This window comes from Telopea speciosissima, chromosome 8, assembly GCF_018873765.1.
Source record: "Telopea speciosissima isolate NSW1024214 ecotype Mountain lineage chromosome 8, Tspe_v1, whole genome shotgun sequence".
In the NCBI taxonomy this organism is placed as follows: domain Eukaryota; kingdom Viridiplantae; phylum Streptophyta; class Magnoliopsida; order Proteales; family Proteaceae; genus Telopea; species Telopea speciosissima.
This window is the reverse complement of record NC_057923.1, coordinates 16474167-16488842: the sequence shown is the minus strand read 5'-3', so window position 1 is coordinate 16488842 and position 14676 is coordinate 16474167. Positions and strand designations below refer to the sequence as shown.

General features: G+C 39.2%; 1 pseudogene; it reads left to right on the top strand.

The window, feature by feature from the left end:
* Positions 1–13795, top strand: LOC122670859 (annotated as a pseudogene).
* Positions 13796–14676: the final 881 nt, after the last annotated feature.

Sequence of the window (14676 nt, the reverse complement as noted above, 5' to 3'; positions counted from 1 at the left end):
CCCCCATTCGGCTATCGGGTGGGTTTGTGCCGTTGCTTCTGAATTGGGAGGATTTATCTTTGTTTCTGGGCTTTTGCGGTTGGTTCTTACTCTCATCCATGGGTTTAACTGTATCGGATGAACTGTTAGAAACTTTTGTTCCTATTGTTGTTTACTGGCTATATTCTGGCATTTATATTCTTCTGGGTTCCTTTGAAAATTATCGGTTACACACGAGGAAGGAAGAGGACGTGAAGAACCTGGTTTCCAAGGGTACCGTAGTCAAAGGTGTTCTTCTTCAGCAGACGGTTCAAGCTGCTGTTGCCTTACTCTTGTTCACTATACGTATTTTAGAAGTTATGTTTTATTCTTCTTCTATTTTTTGCAGATTGTTGGAATTTAGACTGGATTACCATGACATATAACAGTGACTAATGTTTGCATTGTGGAACCATGCAAAGGAATTTGCCATTATTTGGTACGAACATGATCTAATAAGTCTCATTACAGTGTCTATGGGGAATAGGATGAAACTAAAGTTGACAGGGTGTTTAATTACCTTTTTTCCCATGTAACCATTCAAAATTAGTGTACATCCAGATTTTTGCAAGATTACCAGTGCAATTTAGTTGCAATTAACTTTTATGTTTTCATATTTTGTGATGTTTCTAGTTTGTAACAAAATAAACCCAAGAGAATCAAGGCCGAGAGATTGGAGAAGAGAGAAGGGGACTGAATAGAGATGTTGGATCAAACTACTCAGTCCCCTCTCACAAACCTTTATTTATATGTGAAACCAAATTACAACCAAAGATTCCTAATCCTACTAGGAATCACAGAAATAAAATTGGAAACACTCTAGGAAACCAACTAAGACTAGGACTAACTAACACCTAATCATAAATATAAAGTGAGACACCTAGGAGTTAGGTATCTCGATTAGAATAAGGAATATTCTAATAGAGATACTCTCTAACCCTAGGATCTCGATATACATATCTTCAACACTCCCCCTCATGCTGGAGCATACAAATCATCAAGCCCAACTTGGAACACTTTCTTCTAAAGGTAAGTCCAAAAAGAGGCTTGGTAAACATATCACCGAGTTGGTTGGCAGGGGAAACAAACGGAGTAGAAACCAACTTCTTCATAACAACAATTCAAACAAAGTGACAATCAATTTCAATGTGCTTGGTCCTCTCATGAAATATTGGATTGCTAGCAATGTAAATGGTAGCTTGATTATCACAAAACATCTTCATTGGTTGAGTAATAGGAAACCCCAACTCTTGAAGCAATGTCTTTACCCACATTAACTCAGCTGTAGTTTGCCGGGACAATAAAGTCTCATGGTGGGTTTTAGGAACAAAGTTAGTAGACAAACAGACGCAAGTGGGTAATAGTGGGATGGAGGATGAGAAATGGAGACATATTGTTCAATAGGATAAACAATTAGGGAATGGTGGGACTTCTGAGTATAGGAGTGAGTACCTTTACGGACAACGATTGGTAAGTTGATGGAGACCTCAGCATCAGAATCAGATCGAGTGTCCGGAGGAGCGGCGTCTGCGGCAGCGGATGGCAGGTCTGGAATACTGGGAGCAAAGGTTAATGGGCCAAGGACAGTGGGGAACGGTACAGTAGTAGTGGTGGATGGGATGGTATGATGGCAACGTCGACGACGGTGATAGGCATGAGCCGGTTGGGGAGATGGGATGGGAACAGGTAGAGGAGGACCTAGAAGGTCTTCATTGTTCATTGTAGACGGTATAGAAGAACGAGGAAAATAACGAGTATTTTCAAAGAACGTGACATCAACACTAATAAATTGTTTATTAAAAACCGGATCAAAACACTTATCAACAACAGGATAGACCAAGAAAAATGCATTTAATAGACCATGGAGATAATTTATCAACAACAGGATGAAGAATGTGGACAAAACACATGCTATCAAAAACACGTGGTGGAGATGCAAACAAAGAACTATCAAGGGAAAGAATACAAAAAGGAATTTTATTATTTAAAACGAACAACTACATACGATTAATAAGGTACTATTAGGGGAAAGAATAGAAAAAGAAATTTATTGTTTTAAATGGACGATGACATACGATTAATAAGGTACTATCAGGGGAAAGAATAGAAAAGGAATTTTATTGTTTAAAAAGTAATGCCTGGCCTTACAGAGCCTATTCGCCCTGGGGGCATTGGGTCTGCTTCCTATAGCCCTCCTCCTTCAACCGATTCGTTCTGCTTCTAGGCTGCGTCGACTCGTTAAATACCCGAGTTGAATTGCCTTGGATCAGTCCTCTAGAAATCGCTCAGGTTAGTGAGGACTCACTCACTCACCTACTCCTTCTCTATCTATACAACATTCAAAAGGCGACCCGCCGTGCCGGGCTATAAGATAAGATACAACTGTTATACTACTTGACTGGTAAGAAAGAGCTGCAGTAAGAACTAGAAGACTGAAGTATGTACTATAACCCTCTCTTCCACTACTCCTTCCCGGGGAATTTCTCGCTTGAAAGCATCTCACTAATGATCGCATGGGGTACTTCTAACATTGCAAAGTTGATAAAGTATGATATGTGGAACCAACATCTCGACGAGTTATTTAATAGCTGGGATTCTCTCTGAATGAGAAGTCTCTCATCTTGGCATTCCATCTGTGGCTACTAATTCAATTGAGAAAGTTCCTTTGATGCTATACTGCGCGCGCGCGAGCGTTGGCCAGCAGATAGCGATACTTTTTTTAGTGTTATTTCTCTTCCGTAACAAGCAGTAAGGACGGCATCACACCAAAAACATTTTGGCACATTCATGTGGAGCATAATAGACTAGGCAGTCACTGCACTCCATAAGCAACTCTAAAAGAAAGACAGCTATTCAGCAAAAAAAATTCTTCCACAGTCGAGCCGAACAATCATCACAATGAAGTTACGAATGTAACCGGACCATTTCCAGTAAGTTCCTATTTTTACGTTCGACCACCCCATTTTGCTGTGGGGTGTATGAGCAACTGGTTTGGTGAATAATACCATGAATGAGGCAAAAATCAGAAAGCTCAGTTTGAGTGTACTCAAGAGCATTATCAGAACGAAAATTTTGATTGACATGCCAAGCTGAGTTTTTATTTCCTAATAAATTTTTTTGAATACAGTAAGAAATTAAGTCCGGTCTGTCAAAAGGTAAACCCAAGTAGAACGAGAATAATCGTCCACAAAATTAACAAAATAAGAAAGTCCTAATCTATTACTGACACGACACAGAGCCCAGATGTCAGAATGTACTAAAGAAAACAATGAAGAACTTCTAGGTGTATTACTGATAGGAAAGGAGGCACAATGATGTTTGCCTAGTTCACAGGCTTCACATTCAAGACGAGATGTAGACCTGCAACTAGGAACCATTAACTGGAATTTGGGTAGAGACGGGTGTCTAAGACGTAAATGCCATTGCATGGTGGATGGTATGGTAGTAGATATAGTAGCAATAGAAGGTCTAGTGCCATCCAGATAATACAATCCATCACGCTCAAGCCCTCCACCAATCATCTTCTTTGTCTGATGGTACTGAAATACACAGTAAAAAGGATAAAAGGTTACAGAACAATTAAGAGACTTAGTAAGTTGACTGACAAATAAAAGGCTTAAAGGTAATTTAGGAACATGAAGAACAAGAGAGAAGGTCATGGAGGATGTTGGAGAAACAATTCCATGACCAACTACCTAAGTAGAGGATCCATCGACAAAGATAACATTGGAAGAGGTTTAAGCTTGATTTATTGAAGAAAACAAACTTGACTTACCAATCATATGACATGAAGCACCCGAATCAATAAGCCATGAGGTAGAGGAAGGATAAATAATAGAGTTACCTTTATAAGCTAAGTTGGTTGTAGAGGTGAAGGCAGATGCAACTTCAAGTTGTTGAAGGTGTTTGACTAGCTGATTATAATCATCACGAGACACAGTGGATGAAGTGCTAGAATTCTGAGTCATATCACCAGTAGGTTTTTTAGTGGTAGTGTCAGTCATGGTGACATTGGCTGTTCATTCGCCTACTCAGGTTTTCCATGTTTAGCCCAACATGTATCCACAGTATGATATGGTTTGCCACAATAAGAACATTGGTGGGAAGATTTGTCAATGGATTGAAATCATGTACCTCGTCCACTAGTGCCACGACCACGGCTTTTGGATTGGCCACGACCACGTCCTCGACCACAATTGGCAACAAATGCTGAGTTGTCCTTGGGAGCAGTATCAATTTTGGATGGATTAGCCAGACTATTAATACGAGGGAAAACTTCATTGAGAGAAGGAACCTTCTCCTCTATGAGCAACTGACTCTTCACAGATTGATAGTCAGGATGTAGTCCAACTAGAAATAAAGCAACATGGAACTCAGCTGTTTGTTGTTTCAACTGATCCAGATTGGTATTTAGGGGCCTGGTGTATCTGGAGTTCTTCAACTATGCCTTTATAACTGGCTAAATATTCATTGAAGGATTTATCTCCCTGTTGGAAAGTAAAATGTTTCTCATAGAGATCATCCATGCGGGAGATGTTCCTTTATTGAGAAAAACTTTCACGCAAATCATTTCAGACATCCTTAGCAAGAGTATGAAACATCACATTGGATGCAATAGCAGGTTCAACACTGTTCCATGACCACATCTTGATAACAGAATTTTCATGCATCTACTCATCATAAGTTGTGATTGTAGCAGGATCCTTTGGATCACGATCAGGAGGATCATCAGTGATGTATTTCAGTTCCCTTTGGCGGAGAGTTTAATAGTAGTAATCTGAACTTGGACTTTATCAGTAGGTGGTTTAGGATCAGCCATAATGAAAATTGTGACCGATAACAAGTAGCAACAGTAGTAGTAATAAATTTAGTTATTTAGGGTTTAAAAAACCCAATATTTCAATAGGATCGAATCCACAAAAAGCAGCAGCAACAGTAGTGATAATCGGCTCTTGAATATAACCAGATTAGGGTTTAAAATAACCCAAGAGTAGCACCAGGTACAAATTTAGAGTTTGAGATCCTAACTATTAACAATGATTGAGTCTTCAAGGATCAGCAGCAACAACAGTAGTATCAATTGGTTCTTAAATAGAACCAAATTAGGGTTCAAAACAACCCAAAAACAGAGGCAACAGTAGAGCAGGTGGTAAAAATGGGTTTGATAACCCAAATCCACAAAGGAGAAAAATATGGACTTTATCAATCTCAAATACCAGCAGAGCAAATTGACCTAGGGTTGCTGATGAAGTAAAAAACAAACTGCAAGGTCCCTTAACAGAGATGGGATCGATTGGAGAAGAAAAACTTGATGTAGAAAACCCTAATGGGTTTGATAACCCAAATCCACTTAATCTGCAGTCTTCAAAGAGGATCCACTGTCTGGATCAGAAGTAAGGTAGTAATGATCTCCAATCGATCTTTGTAAGTAATAAAACCCTAGTTTTCAATTGAAAACTACATCTAGGGTTTAATCTATAGTAGTATGCAGCACCCTCACCACTTTAATAGAAGCTTGAGAAGACCTTCAAACCAGAATCTGATTCAACAACCAGCTATTGGTTGTGCTCTGATACCATGCAACAAAATAAACCCAAGAGAACCAAGTCCAAGTGAGTGGAGAAGAGAGAATGGGACTGAATAGAGATGTTGGATCGAATTAGTCTGTTCCCTCTCATATACCTTTATTTGTATATGAAACCAAATTACAACCAAAGATTCCTAATCCTACTAGGAATCACAGAAATAAAATTGGAAACACACTAGGAAACCAACTAAGAATAGGACTAACTAACACCTAATCATAAATATAAAGTGAGACACCTAGGAGTTAGGTATCTCGATTAGAATAAGGAATATTCTAATCGAGATGCTTTCTAACCCTAGGAACTCGATATACATATATTTCAATATGGTTGTACTAAGGATTTTTTTTTTTTTTTTTGAGTTTGAGCATGGGAACGGTTATTGTTCTGGAGGGCAGACAGTCTTGATGAGTGGTGGATTATTTAATAATTGATTGAGATAAAAACTTTGCGTGGAAAACATGTTTTCCATTTTTCTTTTCTGCTAATGCTGTGTTAATTTTTTTCCCCGGTCTCTACATGGCCTTTTTCTATCTTGTGAGGCAATTGCTACTATTTGGCATGTAGTTTTCTATTTTCCAATTAATTTTTTTTTGCGTTTTCTCTTTTGTTTGTCTTTGTAAAATTCCCTATCAGCAAATACCATTTTATTCATGTAGAGATTCATAGGAGGATCAATTTAGTTGCATATAGATTATTCCGAACTTCTGCTAGAGCTTTAGGTTCTGAAATTTCTTGACATCCTTTAATAGATAAAATTGCTCAACATTTTAGTCTTGGAGTCCATTTTTCTGCCGAATGTATTTTATATTCCAAGAGGATACTGAGAGCATGCCTGCAAAGTGTCATGGTCCAATGCGGGGAAGCTTTGACTGTATTCACTGATATTAATCAAGAAATTCAATCACACTTAATCTGAACTGGATGTTAAAGCTGTTAACCAAAGCTTCTGTGGTTTGGGAGCCAATCCACATCTTCTTCCGAAAGAGGAAACACACGTTAGCAGTTTCTTTAGTGCACCTTGAAAATTAGGATAGATTTTCAATTGTCCTTGAATTCTTGTAGAATGTTTGTGATGCGGGAGAATCTTGGACCAGGCCGACCCAACTGGTGTACTACCTTGGACCGACCCAAACCCAGTTGAACTGGGTCCAGTTTGAGTGTTTGGATCTAGTAGGATTTTAGGAAGTTTATTTTATTTGGGAAAGTATTATGTAATCTTTTATTTTAAGGTAATTAATTAGACACGTAGGGAAAGTTCCAATTTGAGTTTTATTGGGTTTCTATTTTAGTTAGCCTAGTTTTAGTAAGTAATTAGGAGTCTTTATTTTTGGGTTTTATAAATAAATGTGTAACCAACGAATTGGGTAGATTATACAAGAATGAATTGAAAAGAAAAGTGAATTTGTGCGTGTCCACCCCCCTCTAATTTCTTCTTAGATTTCCCCACTCCTATTCTGTCCCCCATTATCTGGTATCAGAGCCCAAACCTGGGTGAATCTCTCCCCCCCCTCTCTCTCTCTGATTTTTCATCCTCTCAGTCTCTCTTCCCTGCTATTTCCTCAGTCTCACTTTTCCCCATTCTATTCTTCGTCTTTCTCTTTCCTATTTTCTCTTCGCTGCAGTTGTGACTGAACCCCAACAGCAACCATACCACCAAGCCCAACCCCACCCCCAGCAAACCCTATTCCTACGTCTCCCGCAATCTCTCAACCCCATCCTTCACTCCCACATTTAACAAAAAATAAATAAAAATTTCAGTCCTACCATTGTCACAGCACCCTTCCTCTCTCCATCGATTCCCACTGCAACAACACCCCACCCCTTTTGTTTATTTTTTTTCTGCTGTGACAGTGCAAAAAAATAAAAATCGTATGTCCCCTTCCCACAGCAACCCCCTACGATTCCTATAAAAAAAAATGAAGGGAGCAAACCACATTCCTTCGGTCCCCACCACAAGTCCCCTCTCTCCGATACCCCAGTTCTAACCCTTCCCCTCTGCTCTCACTTGTTTTTTCTGCAACTTCAATCAAAATCATCCCTCTCGCCCAGGGTTCCGCCAGAGCCAAAAAAAAAAAAAGGAGGTGCAGAAGAGAAAGAGAGTGCGAGACAGAGAAAGAAGAATAGCAGAGAGAAATCAAGAAGCCAAAAAAAAAAAAAAAAGTAGAAGACGTACCTAGTTGCTCCTGGATTTTCTTCTCCTTCCTCGCATCGCACCCCCATAGTCGCAAAGTAGGAGATGATCGCTTTCTCCAATATTAACCCCTCTTCTAACGTCTTAACTCTTGCCTTGTTAAAAGGTCTTAAATTCCTTGTGATTCTAGAATTACCCCTCCTTTCTATTTGTTCCCCTTTGTCTTTCTTTTTATAGTTTCCAAGTTTACCCTCCCTACCAATCACTACGGCACATTTTTTTTTCTTCTCTCTGGTTAGCAGTCCAATAAATTAAAGTCTGCCATTGTTATCATAAATCCACTACATCCTGGAGGTTGATCGCAAGGAGTGTTGAATCATAATCCCATCAAAGCCGATGTTTATTGATGCCAATTGAGTGATGCTGATCTTTTCATTTTATAAAACCGGTGGTCGAGTTTTTTTCAACTTCTGGAGAATTGATGCAGGGCAATCTTGGACCAGGCCGACCCAACTGGTGTACTACCGGACCGACCCAAACCCAGTTGAACCGGGTCCAGTTTGAGTGTTTGGATCGAGTAGGATTTTAGGAAGTTTATTTTATTTGGGAAAGTATTATGTAATCTTTTATTCTAAGGTAATTATTAGACACATAGGGAAATTTCCAATTTGAGTTTTATTGGGTTTCTATTTTAGTTAACCTGGTTTTAGTAAGTAATTAGGAGTTTTTATTTTTGGGTTTTATAAATAGATGTGTAACCAACGTATTGGGGAGATTATGCAAGAATGAATTGAAAAGAAAAGTGAATTTGTGCATGTGCACACCCCCCCCCCCTTTCTTCTTCTTCTCACGGCTTCTTCCCCCCCCCCCCCCCTCTGATTTCTTCTCAGATTTCCCCTCTCCTATTCTGTCCCCCATTAGTTGGAAAGGAGGGTTTTGTAATTGCAACTCCTTTCTTGGTTTTTGTGTTGAACATTTGGAACAGCTTTCAGAAGGGAGTGAGTCAGATAGGAGGAAATATGTGGATTTTCTAGTCTTCTTTTAAAGTGAGTGGGTACTTTTGAGGCTACCCTATATTGGTTTCTTTGGATAAAGTTTAAAAATGAGTTCCTACTGTCTGAGCTTCAGTTGAACAACTCTTGCATTTGAGATTTATTGGAACTTCAATTTATTTTGAAGTGAAATTATGGTCAAGGAATGTCAAGAAATGACAAACATAACATTCCATTTCTATGTTGTTGGATGGGCACGCTTTGGGTAATGTTAACTTGGGAGTAGGATGCTGTGTTCAAGGATAGTTAAGGGGACCCAATTTGGGCATTTTTTGGATCTGTACGTGCGGGGTACTTCTCCCTTGGAGTCTGGACCTTTGATCTCATACATGCATTGTTCCTTGTTTCTTCTTCATATCCGTGAGTGGCTTGTGGTTGAGCATGAGTTTAATAGTTAAGTCTATTTATTCATAATCCCCCCTCCTCCAAAAAAAAAAAAAAAGGAAGTCAAAAATAGAGAAAGAAGAACAAAGGGAGAAGAGGGTACCAGGAAAGACTTTTATGATTGTTTTATTGATTAAATTTAAAAGAAAACAATTGTACAAGGGAAAAATATTCTGTCACACCCCGGCCCGGTTAATAAGGGCATGGTGTAACTGGATGCCAACTGAGACCCAACCAACCTCTAGGATCATAAGTACAGTACTCCCATTCACAATATAATAACACAGTAATCAAAACGCAGCGGAAGAGAATAAATAATAATGATAACAACAATAAATAAGAAGGTTTGAGTGATAAACTTGATATTTATATAGATTGAAACTTGTATTACAACTATACAGTTTTTACAAAAGTAACACAAGTCAAAAGTATAACCAGCTACTATAAGTTTTACTATACAAAATAATATATAAACACAAAAGAACATAGCCTGCTCCGTCAGGCCAGATCACAGGAACGCGCACGCATCGCATACGCAGGACACATCGTTTACTTCAAATTCTTGCACCACACGACCCTCATCGGTGTGGAAGTCGTAAGCAGCATCAGATCCAACTCCTGGTTTCTCAGAGCCAGCTATACCATCTGAAAAAGAGAGATATCCACAGGGGTGAGCTCCACTGAGCCCAGCAAGGGAAAACATGCAAGCAGATGCAAATAGTCCATGATGCATGTCTTAAAGCTAAGCATGCAACTAGTAACAGATCTAGGTCTCATGAGGTTTAAGTGCTATTGTAGTAAGTATGATATTCTCAGTCTCGGAAGTGTAAACCATACATCGATTGCCCGAGAATACCACTCTACTATGGCGAAGACCCGCCAGTTCCGGAATGTACACATCAGACCCCAGCGGACCCTCAATGTTAACTCTACTGTTTGTTCCCATTCTGGTAGTACTCTTCAGACCTGGGACAGTGAATGGCATTCCGGAATTACCCTTCAGATCTACCACAGGTTAGCCAACACCTCACCCTTGTTGGCAAGGGTCGTAGCACTGGGTTTATGATAGCCTAACCATATGCATTTCTAACATGGATGACATATGAGGCAGTAGATAGTACAGTAAGCAGTTCTAGCATCATTTGTCAAACACATCAATATAGATCACAGTAAAAATGTGCAAATGCAATATGAAATGCCAACCTATAACATACATTCATCGAATGCAAAAGAAAAGCTACAAAACTACATGATTAATACTTCTATAATGATGCATGTCAATGGCAGCCAGCATAAATAGAAAATTAAAGTAAGGAAACACTTTCAAAATAAATCAAAATCCCTTGCCTAGAGTTGGATGTTTGTACAAGTCCGTAGATGATACAACTCCCAAATAAACCTCATCCAAAAGGAAATTACAGTCCTAAACAAGTAGTAAACAACATGAATTAGACACTACATAAGTCTTGGATAAAGCCTAAACCAACTAGGATCCAAGCTGAGACAGCGGGGGGTGAACCGGATTCAGACCAGCCCTGAATCCAGTCGGCTATAGGGGTCACAGGCCTAAATCCTGTGGGTGATATAGTGTCTGGTTTTGAGATCTAATTCCATGGATCTTGTCATGTATGGAACCTAATCCCCCAAATTAACTTAGGGGAAACTAAGGGTCCTGCCATGGGGTCATTTAGACCCAATTGCATGTATGATTAAAGTCAAGAATTCCAATCATAAATAATAGAAAAAAGAATTCTTGGAACCTTAAGAACATGGCTGACCTCCAGAGAAAGAGGGCAAATGGGACAACACAAGAGCTTGGAGGTGATCCTCAATTGAGTTGGATTAACCCAATTCAAGTAGGTTTTAGGGCCTTTATAGGTCAATCTATCTAGCTTCAAGATTTTGGGTTGATTGAGTCATAAACTCAGTTGAAAATCAGGGAAGAAGGGAGGAATTTGGGAAATTCAGAATTGAATGGATCGCCTACCTTGAGTTGGATGTGGAGAAGGTGGTAATACACAGCCAATGGTCCTCTTCAAGTTTCCCCAACTTCAATTGTTAAGAATCTTCAAGCTCTAGGTCTTCCTCTCCTTTCTTTTCTTTCTCTTCTTCTTTTTCTTGGAGCAGAATCGATTTTGGTTTTGAGTTGTAAATGAGATTCTAAGCTAGGAAAGGCTACTAAAGGCTGTTTGGTTAGGCCCAAGTAGAATCAGTTTTTGGAATAGCTTTTCTAAACTAATTAAACTAGAATTAACTACTTAAAGTCCTATGTTTAAGTCAAGGGTTTGATGTACCATGACATAATTTTCGGGCATGTTGGCACACGGGCAGCCAGGACCATACGGGGATGTGGGTCCCACGAGGAAAAATTACATTTCAGCCCCTATTACATTATTAAAACATCAGTCCTCTATGTAAAAATAAGTTTTTACCTAAAATCCGACTTATGAGATTGTGAGGTTTTGCATATGCTCAATCCAGCATGTTTGACATATGAAGCTTATGTGTTAGGACCCGGCAGGTTCTTCGGATTCAATGATGGCTAACTGTGTTGGCTCCCCGGAATCCTCCATAGGTGACTCAACGGATTGGTCCGAATCTACAACCGATGCAGCCCAAAACATTGAGGCAAGCATGGACACTGAACCAGAACTTGAAATCATACAAGTTCAAAAAGGCTCAAATTAGAAGTGGGTCTCACATATTCATACATTATTGGGCCATACGATTGAGTTTAGTTTCTAAGTTTTGACAGTCTGCCAATCTACTTTGTTCCATATCAATCCCGTCATTATATTTGCCACATTAGCCCTATTCATTTGATTTCTAAAGATGTAAGGGGAGCAAAATCCGTCAGATGGTGAAATATAAGAGATGAACCACAAGGATGCTTTAACCATCTGAACAGTCAGATTGGCCACATGCCACCTCTGCTACTTGTCGAGAGATACCTCTCTAGGTGCATCGTGTCCAGAGGAAACTTTTGCCTATATTCTTTTTCCTTCTTCCTCTCTTATGATTTAAAGTGAACAGAAAACAATCTTACAGAGTTTTTGTTTTTAATTTTCTTAAAGTATTTTCCACTTTTTTTTTGTGGGGACCCACAAACAGATACAAATATATGCCTCATATTGCCCAATCATGATTGAAATTCCCAGATGAACTAACTTCTCTTCAGCAATTTCAACAATTCTTGGGGATTATCAATTATGTGGCAGAATTTATTCCAATTGGGCGAAATTGACTGCAGCTCTGTATCAGAGTCTGTAAATCATCCTCTTTGGCAGAATATTGTCGTATTCATTTGATCTGTTTGAGCTTTGACCTGGAATGTCTTGTGGGACTCTGACTGCTGTGGATTATCAGCCTTGCCCACTCATGCTGTTCGTCTTGATTCTTCTAATTTATGTTTAACATACTTAAAGCAAATATCTGTTCGGAAAAAAAAAAACCTAGAAGCAAAGGTATGCTTTTCAACAACTGTGTTTTGCTTTGTTATATTTGAGCCTACATCAATGATGAGCAAAAAAATCATCTTGAGATTGTCTGTAAATCATCCTCTTTGGCAGAATATTGATATTATTGTCATATTCATTTGATCTGGTTGAGCTTTGATCTTGAATGTCTTGTGGGACTATGACTGCTGTGGATCAGCCTTGCCCAATCATGCTATTCTTCTTGATTCCTCTAATTAATGTTTAATATACTTAAAGCTAATCTCTGTTCGAAAAAAAAAAAGCAAAACTAGAAGCAAAGGTATGCTTTTCAACAACTGTGTTTTGCTTTGTTATATTTGAGCCTACACCAAAGATCAGTAACCTACTTCTTCGTTGCTACCCTGATGCTCAGTTTATATTGTGTTATTATATTATTCTAATCTTGATTCTCATACCTGCGTTTAATGCAAGTGTGTACATGCAGGTTACTGGAAATGGTAGTCAGGCAGCCCTAGATATGCAACCTAACTTTGTTGTGTTAGTGAGGCAATTCTTGATTGCAATGCTGGTTTTGGATACATGGCAATATTTTATGCATAGATACATGCACCATAACAAGTTCTTGTACCGGCATATCCATTCTCAGCATCATCGGCTAGTTGTTCCCTATGCTTTTGGATCTCTATTTACAACCATCCTTTGGAGGGACTTATTCTAGACACAGTTGGTGGGGCCCTATCTTTCCTCCTCTCTGGTATGTTACCCCGAGCCTGCATCTTCTTTTTCTCCTTCACTACCATCAAGACCGTGAATGACCACTGTGGGTTATGGCTTCCTGGGAATCTCTTCCATATGTTATTTAGAAACAACAGTGCTTATCATGATGTCCATCACCAGCTCTACGGCAACAAATATAACTTCTCACAGCCATTCTTTGTTATGTGGGATAGAATTCTTGGAACCTACTTGAGAAGAGAGTAGGTGGCGGTTTTGAAACACGCCCAACAAAGGATTACAAGGTTTACTGATTATGTGGGCAGAATACATTGCTTGCCATAACTATTATGTACCATTGTTAATTCTGGAGAGATGTTTGTTTATATGCGACAATACGGTAGTAGTTGTTGTATATATATGTTCTTGTATTCTATTTCTTTGTTTATATATAAGTTTAAATTAATTATGGATTTAGACTCCCTTGTTCCCTGATTATCAGTGCATGTTTTTGGGTGGGCACCATTAGTGGGTTGGTTGCTTTCTTGAATATTTTGTTTTCTTTGTTTCTTGCCTATAATAATTAGTATTCGGCTGTGTAACACTTTTCTTTGTTCTCACCTTGGAGGTGTTCTCATATAACTACCATTTTCCAGTTCCATCTTTTCTCTTTAGGATAGAAATGATGGATCTCTTTCTTCCTTTCTATTGCAGCTATGATCTATATTCTAGCCTCACTCGTCACTATTACTTCTTTATGCACATGGGTACACTTATACCTGTTATCCGCTATGTGAGCCAAACTACATTAGTTTTAAGGGGCGCTGTTCTCTGTGCCGCAGCGCAGGCTGCGCCCAGGCACTTGGGGTTGGGTGCAATGACCACCTTGCCCCCTTGAGTGGCAGGCCCATGTGCCTGGGCGCAGTCTGCGCTGTGGCACAAAGAACATTCTCCCCAGTTTTTTAATTATCACATCCACATACGGTTGTTTAAGGCAAGGACGGTGACATTCCAACGTCAGAAGGAAACACTCTTGCAATTGACAAGCTTCTGCTATTTTTTTTTAAATTTTATGTTTATCACTGTGGATGAAAAAAAAGATTACTGGTTTTACCTCACAGCCGGACGTCGACCTCCCTTTAGATAATGTGAGTTTCATTTGTATACCCCCTCCCCCAAACTCATTTTCATGCAGGTGTGATTGTCATTCGAAATAACATTCATTCATTACTGAGTAGCTTTTATCATCGAAGCCGAAAGCTGAAGGACTTAAGGCTCTCCCACCTGTCTTGATACCAAAGAACAAATCTTGAACCATAATTAGGACAGAAAACTGTTCTTCCCCACCTTCA